General features: G+C 51.2%; 1 protein-coding gene across 2 annotated transcripts in view; it reads right to left on the bottom strand.

Moving 5' to 3' along the window:
* The window catches only part of slc9a7 (solute carrier family 9 member 7), a 180,493-nt gene that overhangs the window by 23,217 nt on the left and 144,776 nt on the right, over nucleotides 1–12,500 (bottom strand). The gene's annotated exons all lie outside the window — the stretch shown is intronic.

Genomic DNA, 12,500 nt, shown 5'->3' on the forward strand with positions numbered 1-12,500 from the left:
GGAGGAGGAGGGAGCAGGAGAGGATGAGAGGAGGGAGCAGGAGGGAGGAGGAGGAACAGGAGAGGAGGAGAGGAGGGAGGAGGGAGCAGAAGGGAAGGAGGAGGGAGGAAGAGAGAGCAGGAGAGGAGGGAGCAGGAGGGAGGAGGAGGAGGAGGACCTTTAAGTCTTTACTGAAGACTTATCTCTTCAGTAGGTCATATGATTGAGTGTAGTCTGGCCCAGGAGGTGAAGGTGAACGGAAAGGCTGGAGCAACGAACAGCCCTTGCTGTCTCTGCCAGGCCGGTTCCCCTCTCCACTGGGGGTTCTCTGCCTCTAACCCTGTTGCAGGGGCTGAGTCACTGGCTTGCTGGTGCTCTTTCATGCCGTCCCTGGGAGGGGTGCGTCACTTGAGTGGGTTGAGTTACTGACGTGATCTTCCTGTCTGGTTGGCGCCCCCCTTGGTTTGTGCTGTGGTGGAGACCTCTGTGGGCTATACTCAGCCTTGTCTCAGGATTGTAGTTGGTGGTTGGGGATATCCCTCTAGTGGTGCGGGGCTGTGCTTTGGCGGAGTGGGTGGGATTATATCCTTCCCTGTTTGGCCCTGTCCGGGGTTTCTTCGGATGGGGCCACAGTGTCTCCGGACCGCTCCTGTCTCAGCCTCCAGTATTTATGCTGCAGTAGTTTATGTGTCGGGGGCTGGGGTTAGTTGGTTATACCTGGAGTACTTCTCCTGTCTTATCCAGTGTCCTGTGTGAATTTAAGTATGCTCTCTCTAATTCTCTCGTTCTCTTTCTCTCTGAGAACCTGAGCCCTAGGACCATACGTCAGGACTACGGGCATGATGACACCTTGCTGTCCCCAGTCCGCCTGGCCTTGCTGCTATTCCAGTTTCAACTGTTCTGCCTGCGGCTACGAAACCCCTACCTGTCCCAGACCTGCTGTTTTCAACTCTAAATGATCGGCTATGAAAAGCCAACTGAGAGACCTGAGCCCCTAGGACCATACGTCGGACTACGGCCGTGGTGACTCCTTGCTGTCCCCAGTCCGCCTGGCCTTGCTGCTATTCCAGTTTAAACTGTTCTGCCTGCGGTTGGTGGAACCCCTACCTGTCCCAGACCTGCTGTTTTAAACTCTAATGATCGGCTATGAAAAGCCAACTGAGATTTATTCCTGATTATTATTTGACCATGCTTGTCACTTATGAACATTTTTGAACATCTTGGCATGGTTCTGTTATAATCTCCACCGGCACAGCCAGAAGAGGACTGGCCACCCCTCATAGCCTGGTTCCTCTCAGGTTTCTTCCTAGGTTTTGCCTTTCTAGGGAGTTTTTCCTAGCCACCGTGTTTCTACACCTGCATTACTAGCTGTTTGGGGTTTTAGGCTGGGTTTCTGCACAGCACTTCGAGATATTAGCTGATGTAAGAAGGGCTTATAAAATAAAATTGATTGATTGATTGATTGAGGAGAGGAGGAGCAGGAGAGGAGGGAGGAGGAGAGGAGGGAGCAGGCGGGAGGAGGAGGAGGGGAAGGAGCAGGCGGGAGGAGGAGAGGAGGGAGGAGGAGAGGAGGAGGAGGCGGGAGGAGGAGAGGAGGAGGAGGCGGGAGGAGGAGAGAGGGAGGAGGAGGAGAGAGCAGGAGAGGAGGAGAGGAGGGAGGAGGGAGGAGGAGGGAGCAGGAGAGGAGGAGAGGAGGGAGGAGGAGGGAGCAGGTGAGGAGGAGAGGAGGGAGCAGGAGGGAGGAGGAGGAACAGGAGGAGAGGAGGGAGGAGGGAGCAGAAGGGAAGGAGGAGGGAGGAAGAGAGAGCAGGAGAGGAGGAGGAGGAGGAGAGAGGAGGGAGCAGGAGAGGAGGGAGGAAGAGAGAGCAGGAGAGGAGGGAGCAGGAGGGAGGAAGAGAGAGCAGGAGAGGAGGGAGCAGGAGGGAGGAGGAGGAGAGGAGGGAGCAGGAAGGAGGAGGAGGGAGGAGGAGAGAGCAGGAGAGGATGGAGCAGGAGGGAGGAGGAGGAGGAGGAGAAGAGGAGGGAGCAGGAGGGAGGAGGGAGGAGGGAGGAGGAGAGAGCAGGAGAGGAGGGAAGAGGAAGTAGGAGGGTCAGTGGGTATTGAAGGGTATCTAGCTAGCCCATCTCAGTGGGTATTGAAGGGTATCTAGCTAGCCCGTCTCAGTGGGTATTGAAGGGTATCCAGCTAGCCCGTCTCAGTGGGTATTGAAGGGTATCTAGCTAGCCCGTCTCAGTGGGTATTGAAGGGTATCTTGCTATACTGTATCAGTGGGTATTGAAGGGTATCCAGCTAGCCAGTCTCAGTGGGTATTGAAGGGTATCTAGCTAGCCCTTCTCAGTGGGTATTGAAGGGTATCTTCCTAGCCCTTCTCAGTGGGTATTGAAGGGTATCTAGCTAGCCCGTCTCAGTGGGTATTGAAGGGTATCTAGCTAGCCCGTCTCAGTGGGTATTGAAGGGTATCTAGCAACCGGTCTCAGTGGGTATTGAAGGGGATCTAGCAACCGGTCTCAGTGGGTATTGAAGGGTATCTAGCTTTACCGTCTCAGTGGGTATTGAAGGGTATCTAGCAACCGGTCTCAGTGGGTATTGAAGGGGATCTAGCAACCGGTCTCAGTGGGTATTGAAGGGTATCTAGCTTTACCGTCTCAGTGGGTATTGAAGGGTATCTAGCTTTACCGTCTCAGTGGGTATTGAAGGGGATCTAGCAACCGGTCTCAGTGGGTATTGAAGGGTATCTAGCTAGCCCGTCTCAATGGGTATTGAAGGGTATCTAGCAGCCCGTCTCAATGGGTATTGAAGGGTATCTAGCTAGCCCGTCTCAGTGGGTATTGAAGGGTATCCAGCTAGTCCGTCTCAGTGGGAAATGAAAGGGATCTAACAACCGATCTCAGTGGGTATTGAAGGGCATCTAGCTAGCCTGTCTCAGTGGGAAATGAAAGGGATCTAGCAACCGGTCTCAGTGGGTATTGAAGGGTATCTAGCTAGTGTGTCAGAGGTTATGGAAGTATCTAGCTAGCCAGTCTCAGTGGGTATTGAAGGGTATCTAGCTAGCCCGTCTCAGTGGGTATTGAAGGGTATCTAGCTAGCCCGTCTCAGTGGGTATTGAAGGGTATCTAGCTAGCCCTTCTCAGTGGGTATTGAAGGGTATCTTGCTATACTGTATCAGTGGGTATTTAAGGGTATCTTGCTATACTGTATCAGTGGGTATTGAAGGGTATCTTGCTATACTGTATCAGTGGGTATTTAAGGGTATCTTGCTATACTGTATCAGTGGGTATTGAAGGGTATCTTGCTATACTGTATCAGTGGGTATTGAAGGGTATCTTGCTATACTGTATCAGTGGGTATTGAAGGGTATCTTGCTATACTGTATCAGTGGGTATTGAAGGGTATCTTGCTATACTGTATCAGTGGGTATTGAAGGGTATCCAGCTAGCCCTTCTCAGTGGGTATTGAAGGGGATCTTGCTAGCCCGTTTCAGTGGGTATTGAAGGGGATCTAGCTAGCCCTTCTCAGTGGGTATTGAAGGGTATCTAGCTAGCGCATCTCAATGGTTATGGAAGTATCTAAATAGCCTGTCTCAGTGGGAAATGAAAGGGATCTAGCAACCGGTCTCAGTGGGTATTGAAGGGTATCTAGTTAGCCTGTCTCAGTGGGAAATGAAAGGGATCTAGCAACCGGTCTCAGTGGGTATTGAAGGGTATCTAGTTAGTGCGTCAGAGGTTATGGAAGTATCTAGCTAGCCAGTCTCAGTGGGTATTGAAGGGTATCTTCCTAGCCCGTCTCAGTGGGTATTGAAGGGTATCTAGCTAGCCTGTCTCAGTGGGAAATGAAAGGGATCTAGCAACCGGTCTCAGTGGGTATTGAAGGGTATCTAGTTAGTGCGTCAGAGGTTATGGAAGTATCTAGCTTGCCAGTCTCAGTGGGTATTGAAGGGTATCTTCCTAGCCCGTCTCAGTGGGTATTGAAGGGGATCTAGCAACCGGTCTCAGTGGGTATTGAAGGGTATCTAGCTAGCCTGTCTCAGTGGTATTCAAGTGTGTCCAGCTAGCCAGTCTCAGTGGGTATTTAAGGGTATCTTGCTAGCCCGTCTCAGTGGGTATTGAAGGGTATCTAGCTAGCCCGTCTCAGTGGGTATTCAAGTGTGTCCAGCTAGCCTGTCTCAGTGGGTATTGAAGGGTACCCAGCTAGCCCGTCTCAGTGGGTATTGAAGGGTATCTAGCTAGCCCGTCTCAGTGGGTATGGAAGTATCTAGTTAGCCCGTGTCAGTGGGTATTGAAGGGTATCTAGCTAGCCCATCTCAGTGGGTATGGAAGTATCTAGCTAGCCCGTCTCAATGGGTATTGAAGGGTATCTAGCTAGCCTGTCTCAGTGGGTATTGAAGGGTATCCAGCAGTCCGTCTCGGTGGGTATTGAAGGGTATCTAGCAGCCCGTCTCAATGGGTATTGAAGGGTATCTAGCTAGCCCGTCTCAGTGGGTATTGAAGGGTATCTAGCTAGCCCGTCTCAGTGGGAAATGAAAGGGATCTAACAACCGGTCTCAGTGGGTATTGAAGGGTATCTAGCTAGTGTGTCAGAGGTTATGGAAGTATCTAGCTAGCCAGTCTCAGTGGGTATTGAAGGGTATCTTCCTAGCCCGTCTCAGTGGGTATTGAAGGGGATCTAGCAACCGGTCTCAGTGGGTATTGAAGGGTATCTAGCTTTACCGTCTCAGTGGGTATTGAAGGGTATCTAGCTAGCGCATCTCAGTGGTTATGGAAGTATCTAGCTAGCCAGTCTCAGTGGGTATTGAGGGGGCTCTAGCAACCGGTCTCAATGAGTATTGAAGGGTATCCAGCTAGCCTGTCTCAGTGGGAAATGAAAGGGATCTAGCAACCGGTCTCAGTGGGTATTGAAGGGTATCTTCCTAGCCCATCTCAGTGGGTATTGAAGGGTATCTAGCTAGCCTGTCTCAGTGGGTATTGAAGGGTATCTTGCTATACTGTATCAGTGGGTATTTAAGGGTATCTTGCTATACTGTATCAGTGGGTATTGAAGGGTATCTTGCTATACTGTATCAGTGGGTATTGAAGGGTATCTAGCTATACTGTATCAGTGGGTATTGAAGGGGATCTTGCTATACTGTATCAGTGGGTATTGAAGGGTATCTAGCTATACTGTATCAGTGCGTATTGAAGGGGATCTTGCTAGCCCTTCTCAGTGGGTATTGAAGGGTATCTAGCTAGCCCTTCTCAGTGGGTATTGAAGGGGATCTTGCTAGCCCGTCTCAGTGGGTATTGAAGGGTATCTAGCTAGCGCATCTCAATGGTTATGGAAGTATCTAAATAGCCTGTCTCAGTGGGAAATAAAAGGGATCTAGCAACCGGTCTCAGTGGGTATTGAAGGGTATCTTCCTAGCCCGTCTCAGTGGGTATTGAAGGGTATCTAGCTAGCCCGTTTCAGTGGGTATTGAAGGGGATCTAGCTAGCCCTTCTCAGTGGGTATTGAAGGGGATCTTGCTAGCCCGTCTCAGTGGGTATTGAAGGGTATCTAGCTAGCGCATCTCAATGGTTATGGAAGTATCTAAATAGCCTGTCTCAGTGGGAAATGAAAGGGATCTAGCAACCGGTCTCAGTGGGTATTGAAGGGTATCTAGTTAGCCTGTCTCAGTGGGAAATGAAAGGGATCTAGCAACCGGTCTCAGTGGGTATTGAAGGGTATCTAGTTAGTGCGTCAGAGGTTATGGAAGTATCTAGCTAGCCAGTCTCAGTGGGTATTGAAGGGTATCTTCCTAGCCCGTCTCAGTGGGTATTGAAGGGTATCTAGCTAGCCTGTCTCAGTGGGAAATGAAAGGGATCTAGCAACCGGTCTCAGTGGGTATTGAAGGGTATCTAGTTAGTGCGTCAGAGGTTATGAAGTATCTAGCTTGCCAGTCTCAGTGGGTATTGAAGGGGTATCTTCCTAGCCCGTCTCAGTGGGTATTGAAGGGATCTAGCAACCGGTCTCAGTGGGTATTGAAGGGTATCTAGCTAGCCTGTCTCAGTGGTATTCAAGTGTGTCCAGCTAGCCAGTCTCAGTGGGTATTTAAGGGTATCTTGCTAGCCCGTCTCAGTGGGTATTGAAGGGTATCTAGCTAGCCCGTCTCAGTGGGTATTCAAGTGTGTCCAGCTAGCCTGTCTCAGTGGGTATTGAAGGGTACCCAGCTAGCCCGTCTCAGTGGGTATTGAAGGGTATCTAGCTAGCCCGTCTCAGTGGGTATGGAAGTATCTAGTTAGCCCGTGTCAGTGGGTATTGAAGGGTATCTAGCTAGCCCATCTCAGTGGGTATGGAAGTATCTAGCTAGCCCGTCTCAATGGGTATTGAAGGGTATCTAGCTAGCCTGTCTCAGTGGGTATTGAAGGTATCCAGCAGTCCGTCTCGGTGGGTATTGAAGGGTATCTAGCAGCCCGTCTCAATGGTATTGAAGGGTATCTAGCTAGCCCGTCTCAGTGGGTATTGAAGGGTATCTAGCTAGCCCGTCTCAGTGGGAAATAAAAGGGATCTAACAACGGTCTCAGTGGGGTATTGAAGGTATCTAGCTAGTGTGTCAGAGGTTATGGAAGTATCTAGCTAGCCAGTCTCAGTGGGTATTGAAGGGTATCTTCCTAGCCCGTCTCAGTGGGTATTGAAGGGGATCAGCAACGGTCTCAGTGGGTATTGAAGGGTATCTAGCTTTCCGTCTCAGTCGGTATTGAAGGATCTAGCTAGCCCTTCTCAGTGGGTATTGAAGGGGATCTTGCTAGCCCGGTCTCAGTGGGTATTGAAGGGTATCTAGCTAGCGCATCTCAATGGTTATGGAAGTATCTAAATAGCCTGTCTCAGTGGGAAATGAAAGGGATCTAGCAACCGGTCTCAGTGGGTATTGAAGGGTATCTAGTTAGCCTGTCTCAGTGGGAAATGAAAGGGATCTAGCAACCGGTCTCAGTGGGTATTGAAGGTATCTAGTTAGAAGCGTCAGAGGTTATGGAAGTATCTAGCTAGCCAGTCTCAGTGGGTATTGAAGGGTATCTTCCTAGCCCGTCTCAGTGGGTATGAAGGGTATCTAGCTAGCCTGTCTCAGTGGAAATGAAAAGGGATCTAGCAACGGTCTCAGTGGGTATTGAAGGGTATCTAGTTAGTGCGTCAGAGGTTGTGGAAGTATCTAGCTTGCCAGTCTCAGTGGTATTGAAGGTATCTTCCTAGCCCGTCTCAGTGGGTATTGAAGGGATCTAGCAACCGGTCTCAGTGGGTATTGAAGGATCTAGCTAGCCTGTCTCAGTGAGTATTCAAGTGTGTCCAGCTAGCCAGTCTCAGTGGGTATTTAAGGGTATCTTGCTAGCCCGTCTCAGTGGGTATTGAAGGTATCTAGCTAACCCGTCTCAGTGGGTATTCAAGTGTGTCCAAATAGCCTGTCTCAGTGGGTATTGAAGGTACCCAGCCCGTCTCAGTGGGTATTGAAGGTATCTAGCTAGCCGTCTCAGTGGGTATGGGTATCTAGTTAGCCCGTGTCAGTGGGTATTGAAGGTATCTAGCTAGCCCATCTCAGTAGAGGTATCTAGCTAGCCGTCTCAATGGGTATTGAAGGGTATCTAGCTGCCTGTCTCAGTAGTATTGAAAGGTATCCAGCAGTCCGTCTCGGTGGGTATTGAGGGTATCTAGCAGCCGTCTCAATCGGGTATTGAAGGGTATCTCTAGCCCGTCTCAGTGGGTATTGAAGGTATCTAGCTAGCCCGTCTCAGTGGAAATGAAAGGATCAACAACAGTCTCCAGTGGGTTTGAAGGGTATCTAGCTAGTGTTCGGGAGGTTATGGAAGTATCTAGCTAGCCAGTCTCAGTGGTATTGAAGGGTATCTTCCTAGCCCGTCTCAGTGGTATTGAAGGGGATCTAGCAACCGGTCTCAGTGGGTATTGAAGGTATCTATACTTTCAGTCTCAGTGGGTATTGAAGGTATCTAGCTAGCGCATCTCAGTGGTTATGGAAGTATCTAGCTAGCCAGTCTCAGTGGGTATTGAGGGGCTCTAGCAACCGTCTCACTAAAGTATTTAAGGTATCCAGCTAGCCTGTCTCAGTGGGAAATGAGGATCTTAGCAACCGGTCTCAGTAGGTATTGAAGGGTATCTTCCAGCCCATCTCAGTGGGTAATGAAGGGTATCTAGCTAGCCTGTCTCAGTGGGTATTGAAGGTATCTTGCTATACTGTATCAGTGGGTATTTAAGGGGTATCTTGCTTACTGTATCAGTGGGTATTGAAGGGTATCTTGCTATACTGTATCAGTGGGTATTGAAGGGGTATCTAGCTATACTGTATCAGTGGGTAATGAAGGGGATCTTGCTATACTGTATCAGTGGGTAATAGGGTATCTAGCTATACTGTATCAGTGCGTATTGAAGGGATCTTACTAGCCCTTCTCGTGGTATTGAAGGGTATCTAGCTAGCCCTTCTCAGTGGGTATTGAAGGGGATCTTACTAGCCCGTCTCAGTGGGTATTGAAGGGTATCTAGCTAGCGCATCTCAATGGTTATGGAAGTATCTAAATAGCCTGTTCTCAGTGAGAAAAAAGGGATCTAGCAACCGGTCTCAGTGGTATTGAAGGGTATCTTCCTAGTCCGTCTCAGTGGGTATTGAAGGTATCTAGCTAGCCTGTCTCAGTGGAAATGAAAGGATCTAGCAACCGGTCTCGAGTGGGTATTGAAGGGTATCTAGTTAGTCCAGAGGTTATGGAAGTATCTAGCTTGCCAGTCTCAGTGGGTATTGAAGGGTATCTTCCTAGCCCGTCTCAGTGGGTATTGAAGGGTATCTAGCTAGCCCGTCTCAGTGGGTATTGAAGGGTATCTTCCTAGCCCGTCTCAGTGGGTATTGAAGGATATCTAGCTAGCCTGTCTCAGTGGTATTCAAGTGTGTCCAGCTAGCCAGTCTCTGTGGGTATTGAAGGGTATCCAGCTAGCCCGTCTCAGTGGGTATTGAAGGGTATCTAGCTAGCCCGTCTCAGTGGGTATTGAAGGGTACCCAGCTAGCCCGTCTCAGTGGGTATTGAAGGGTATCTAGCAGCCCATCTCAGTGGGTATGGAAGTATCTAAATAGCCTGTCTCAGTGGGAAATGAAAGGGATCTAGCAACCGGTCTCAGTGGGTATTGAAGGGTATCTAGTTAGTGCGTCAGAGGTTATGGAAGTATCTAGCTAGCCAGTCTCAGTGGGTATTGAAGGGTATCTTCCTAGCCCGTCTCAGTGGGTATTGAAGGGTATCTAGCTAGCCCGTCTCAGTGGGTATTGAAGGGTATCTAGCTAGCCCATCTCAGTGGGTATGGAAGTATGTAGTTAGCCCGTGTCAGTGGGTATTGAAGGGTATCTAGCTAGCCCATCTCAGTTGGGTATGAATATCTAGGCCCGTCTCCGGGTATTGAAGGGTATCTAGCTAGCCCGTCTCAGTGGGTATTGAAGGGTATCTAGCTAGCCTGTCTCAGTGGGAAATGAAAGGGATCTAACAACCGGTCTCAGTGGGTATTGAAGGGTATCTAGCTAGTGTGTCAGAGGTTATGGAAGTATCTAGCTAGCCCGTCTCAGTGGGTATTGAAGGGTATCTAGCTAGTGTGTCAGAGGTTATGGAAGTATCTAGCTAGCCAGTCTCAGTGGGTATTGAAGGGTATCTAGCTAGTGTGTCAGAGGTTATGGAAGTATCTAGCTAGCCTGTCTCAGTGGGTATTGAAGGGGATCTAGCAACCGGTCTCAGTGGGTATTGAAGGGTATCTTCCTAGCCCTTCTCAGTGGGTATTGAAGGGTATCTAGCTAGCCCGTCTCAGTGGGTATTGAAGGGTATCTAGCAGCCCGTCTCAGTGGGTATTGAAGGGTATCTAGCAGCCCGTCTCAGTGGGCATTGAAGGGTATCTAGCAGCCTGTCTCAGTGGGTATGGAAGTATCTAGTTATCCCGTCTCAGTGGGTATTGAAGTGGATCTAGTTAGCCCATCTCGGTGGGTATTGAAGAGTATCCAGCAGTCCGTCTCAGTGGGTATTGAAGGGTATCTTCCTAGCCCGTTTCAGTGGGTATTGAAGGATATCCAGCTAGCCCGTTTCAGTGGGTATTGAAGGGTATCTAGCTAGCCCATTTCAGTGGGTATTGAAGGGTATCTAGCTAGCCCGTTTCAGTGGGTATTGAAGGGTATCTAGCTAGCCCGTTTCAGTGGGTATTGAAGGGTATCCAGCTAGCCCGTCTCAGTGGGTATTGAAGGGTATCTAGCTAGCCCGTTTCAGTGGGTATTGAAGGGTATCCAGCTAGCCCGTTTCAGTGGGTATTGAAGGGTATCCAGCTAGCCCGTCTCAGTGGGTATTGAAGGGTATCCAGCTAGCCCGTTTCAGTGGGTATTGAAGGGTATCCAGCTAGCCCGTTTCAGTGGGTATTGAAGGGTATCCAGCTAGCCCGTCTCAGTGGGTATTGAAGGGTATCTAGCTAGCCCGTTTCAGTAGGTATTGAAGGGGATCTAGTTAGCCCATCTCGGTGGGTATTGAAGAGTATCCAGCAGTCCGTCTCGGTGGGTATTGAAGGGTATCTAGCTAGCCCGTTTCAGTGGGTATTGAAGGATATCCAGCTAGCCCGTTTCAGTGGGTATTGAAGGGTATCTAGCTAGCCCGTTTCAGTGGGTATTGAAGGGTATCTAGCTAGCCCGTTTCAGTGGGTATTGAAGGGTATCCAGCTAGCCCGTTTCAGTGGGTATTGAAGGGTATCCAGCTAGCCCGTTTCAGTGGGTATTGAATGGGAATCTAGCTAGCCCGTTTCAGTGGGTATTGAAGGGTATCTAGCTAGCCCGTTTCAGTGGGTATTGAAGGGTATCCAGCTAGCCCGTTTCAGTGGGTATTGAAGGGTATCTAGCTAGCCCGTTTCAGTGGGTATTGAAGGGTATCCAGCTAGCCCGTCTCAGTGGGTATTGAAGAGTATAGTGGCTAGCTCAGCTCACGGGTCTGCTATCAGGGACAAAGAGCTTTACAGCAGCAAAACTCTGGGAGGCCGGAGACTGGAGGAGGAGGGAGGGAGAAGGGTGGGGAGGGAGGAGAGAGGGAGGGAGGAGAGGGAGAGGGAGGGAGAGGGGAGAGAGGGAGGAAGGGAGGAGGGAGAGTGAGAGAGGATGGGAGGTAGGGAGAGAGTGAGGGAGGGAGAGGAGTGACAGAGGAAGTGAGAGAGTGGGGGAGGGAGAGAGGGAGAGAGGGAGGAGGGAGGGGAGGGAGGGAGGGAGGGAGGAGAGAGGGAGGGAAATGAGAGAGGGAGGAGGAGGAGGGAGGAATGAGGGAGGGAGGGAATGAGAGAGGTGAGAGAGGAGAGAGGAGGAGAGGGAGGGAAGGGAGGAGAGGGAGAGGAGAGGGAGGGAGAGGGAGGGGGAGGAGGGAGGGAGAGGGGAGAGGAGAGGGAGGGAGAGGGAGGGAGGAGAGGGGAGTGGGAGGGAGAGAGAGAGAGGGAGGGAGTGAGGGACTGAGAGAAGGAGGGGAGTGAGAGAGGACGGAGGGAGGGATGGGAGGGAGTGAGAGTGAGGGAGGGGAGGAGTGACAGAGGAGTGAGAGGAGAGGATGGGAGGGAGTGAGAGAGGAGGGAGAGAGGAGGAGGGAGTGAGAGAGGGGAGGGAGGGAGGGAGAGAGGGAGGGAGAAGAGGAGGACTGAGAGGGAGGGAGTGAGGAGGGATGGAGAGGAGGGAGTGAGGGAGGGATGGAGGGAGGGATGGAAGTGAGTGAGTGAGTAGAGTGAGAGGTGAGGTGAGGTGGAGGGAGGGAGTGAGGTAGGAATGGAGGGAGGGATGGGAGGGAGGGAGTGAGTGAGTGAGTGAGAGGTGAGTGAGGTGCGGGAGGGGAGGGAGTGAGGTAGGAATGGAGGGAGGGATGGGAGGGAGGTGAGTGGAAAACACTTTAGCCTGAGATTGTTATTTTCAGCATCTGTCCCTCAAGTACCTCTCCACAGCCACAGAATGCCCTCCATATCAGCATAGTGGAAAGGTCAGAAAGTTGAGATAAGCCAATAACTGGAGTTCTCTGGGTGTCTTGGTGAAACTACATGTTAACAGGATACTTGTGATCGAAGCTGCACCACAGCCTGAAGAGCCAGGGAGGGAGGAGGGAGGGAGGAGGGAGGGAGGAGGAGGAGTGAGAGAGGGGAGGAATGAGAGGAGGGAGGGAGGGAGGAATGAGGAGGGAGGAATGAGAGAGGGTGGAGAGGGAGGGGGAGAGGGAGGAGAGGAGGTGGAGAGGGAGGAGAGGGAGGGAGGAGAGAGAGGGGGAGGGGGAGAGGGAGGGAGAGGGAGGGAGAGGAGGGAGAGGGGGAGAGGGAGGAGAGGGAGGAGGGAGAGAGAGAGGGAGTGAGGGACTGAGAGAAGGAGGGGGAGTGAGAGGAGGGACGGAGGGGAGGGATGGGAGGGAAGTGAGAGGTGAGGGAGGGGAGGAGTGACAGAGGGAGTGAGAGGGGAGGGATGGGAGGGAGGAGAGAGAGGGAGGGAGAGAGGAGGAGGAGTGAGAGAGGGAGGGAGGGAGGGAGAGGGAGGAGAGAGGGA

This window comes from Coregonus clupeaformis, unplaced genomic scaffold (genome assembly GCF_020615455.1).
Source record: "Coregonus clupeaformis isolate EN_2021a unplaced genomic scaffold, ASM2061545v1 scaf0028, whole genome shotgun sequence".
Lineage (NCBI taxonomy): Eukaryota > Metazoa > Chordata > Actinopteri > Salmoniformes > Salmonidae > Coregonus > Coregonus clupeaformis.